The sequence below is a fragment of the Aotus nancymaae genome, unplaced genomic scaffold, assembly GCF_030222135.1.
Source record: "Aotus nancymaae isolate 86718 unplaced genomic scaffold, 86718_ANA_hifiasm-v0.15.2.pri h1tg000007l, whole genome shotgun sequence".
Classification (NCBI taxonomy): Eukaryota; Metazoa; Chordata; class Mammalia; order Primates; family Aotidae; genus Aotus; species Aotus nancymaae.
The window spans coordinates 349,311-351,964 of record NW_026988418.1 but is presented as its reverse complement, the minus strand read 5'-3'; positions in this window follow the sequence as shown (position 1 = coordinate 351,964).

Below are 2,654 nucleotides of genomic sequence, written 5' to 3'. Positions count from 1 at the left end.
CATTTCTGAGCTGGGGGCCTGTTTTAGTCTGTTCAGGCTGCTATAACAGACACTCCTTGACTTATGATAGGGTTATATCCTGATAAATCCATTGTAAGTTGAAAATATAATAAGTTGAAAATGCATTTAATACCCCAACCTACTGAACAGCACCGCTTAGCCCAGCCAACCTTAAACGTGCTCAGAACATTTACGTTTGCCTATAGTAGAACAAAATCATCTAACACAAAGCCGATTTTATTAAAAAGTATCGAATATCTCATGTAATTTATTGAATACTGCACTGAAAGTGAAAACCAGAATGGTTGTACAGGTACTCAAGTAGAGTTTCTACTGAATGCATATTGCTTTTGTGCCACTGTAAAGTCAAAAAATAGTAAGTTGTACCCTTGTAAGTTGGGAACTGCCTGTACCCTGGACGGGGTGGCTTATAGTCAACAGATGTTTATTTCTCACAGTTCTGGAGGCTGCGAGGTCCAAGATCAAGGTGTTGGCAGATTCAGTGTTGGGTGAGGGCCTGCCTCCTGGTTTCTAGATGCCACCCTCTTGCTGTGTCTTCACATGGTGGAAGGGGTAGGGAGCTCTGTAGGGTCCCTTTTATAAGGGCACTGATCCCATTTATGAGGCCTCTGTGTAAACCATTCAGTCTACTGGGGCCTTTTGAAGTGATCTAGCCGGGTGGGTTTCACACTGTGTTCAGATGACACCTTACAGACCTCTCACAGACTCCCTGGGGGGTGCTGGAAGACCAGTGAGAGTCCAACCCCCACCTGGTTTCAACCAGAGACGCTCCTACCTTACCTATTTCATACACTGGGTTCTATGTAAGATATAAATGAAAGAAAAGGGTCAGCAGCTTAAGAAAATGTAAAAACGCTGGCCGAGGGCACTTTTAGGAAGTTACACAGTGTCCTCTCCCACTTCCCTGTGGGCCCCAGCCTCACTTGAACCTTGCCTCTTGGTTGGGATGGTTAAGGGCTGGTTCCGGCTTCATCGGGACCACTAGGGGAGACAGGAGTGGGGACAGCGATGAGGACAGAAGAGACAGGAGAACAACAGTCCTTCAAGGCTACAGGCTGAAATCAGCCTGGAATTCATCTCCAGTTCCCAGCTGCCCAGCCCCCAGGTGGGATGAGGACTTATTAACCTCATTCTCCTGGCCCAGGGCCAGGGCGGGCAGGCCCAGGCTCTGGAAGCCGCAGAGTGCTCAAGACCCTGGGTAAGCCACACATTTCCTGCCTGTCTTTGGGCAAGGCTTTTCTCCCAAGTCCAGGACTTCACATCTGTGCCTGATACATTCTGCCCTGGCATGCTGGCCCCATGCCCAGGGCACCAGCCTATCCAGATGGCTTGAATCAGCTCGACTGTCCTGAGTATTTGCTTTATCTTCCAGCCTCATGGCATCTGTGAAAGTGATGAACTTGCCTCCCTGTCATCTGTGCTAACCAGAAGGCCGCAGGGCACAGTGGTTAGGAGCATGGGCTTTGGGGTCAGGCAGACCCTAGTTCAGATTTTGGCTTGCCCACCTCTTTGTGTGTATGACCCCGGGCCTTCAGTTCGTCGTCTGGGAAATGGGGGTAATGCTACCTTTCCCGGAGGGTTTGTGCGAGATTAAATGAGATAACCTGTTTGAAGCCTTTAGAGTAAGTGTTCAGTAAATGGCAGCTCTTGTCAGTGATTTATGAGCCTTGCCAAGAGAGATGCCTTAAAATACTAAAAACTATATTATAATAAAAGTACAGACTTGCTGTAAAAGATACCCGGAGGACATAAGTAAAAGTCTCACCCCCGTCTTGTCTTTTCTTATCCACCCACCTCTCTCTGCATGCCTCTCCAGAGGTTACACTTCTTAAATCATCTTTAATGAGCCACAAACCCCTTGGTGACTGTCAGAGAACCTTGCTACACTTTACCTCATAAACTCCCTCACCTCTGGCCCTGGCCTACCTTTCCTCTCTCACCTCCTGCCAATCCTGTCCCCTCCCTTCTCCTCCTCCTCCTTCAAGTTCCAGCTACCTCGAACTGCTGTTCCAGATGCTGTGTCTTTGCACGTGCTGTTGCCTCTGCTTAAAATGCCTGTCCTCCCTTTTCATCAAACTCCTACTCACTCTTCAAAACCCAGTCCATGTGTCTCCTCCTCTTTGTGAAACCATTCTCCACCTCCCTTAGGCCCCATACTATCCTGTTCTGGAATGGTCCGATACAGATCTCTTGATCCCCACTTGGCCAGGGGCTGCTCCAAGGCAGGGAGCTGGGTCTAAGCCTCTTCCCTTCCCCAGCTTGGAGCCAACCTAGAGGAGATGATCATGGAGAGCCTTTGAAGGACTAATTTTCTTGAGGTTTATGTTTACATACTTACCAAAAACCTTGTTGGGTTCTGCCCCGTAGTTCTAATTTTCATTTTGTTGGAGGGACCGCTGAGCTAAGGCCAGCCCCAGCCCTGTGGCTCTGATGAAGCCAGTTTTTTCTGGAGATGGATTGGGGTAAATTTAGAGAAGTTAATGGCCAGGGAGATATAAAGGGCTTTGCTCCACAGTACAACTGGAGTGTGGACTCTGTGTCTCTGTGACGAATGGAGGGCCCCCTTCAGTGGAGCGTGGGGAGAGAAAGGAAATGTTGGTGTTTCTCCTCCCATTGCCTCTGGGTAGACTCAG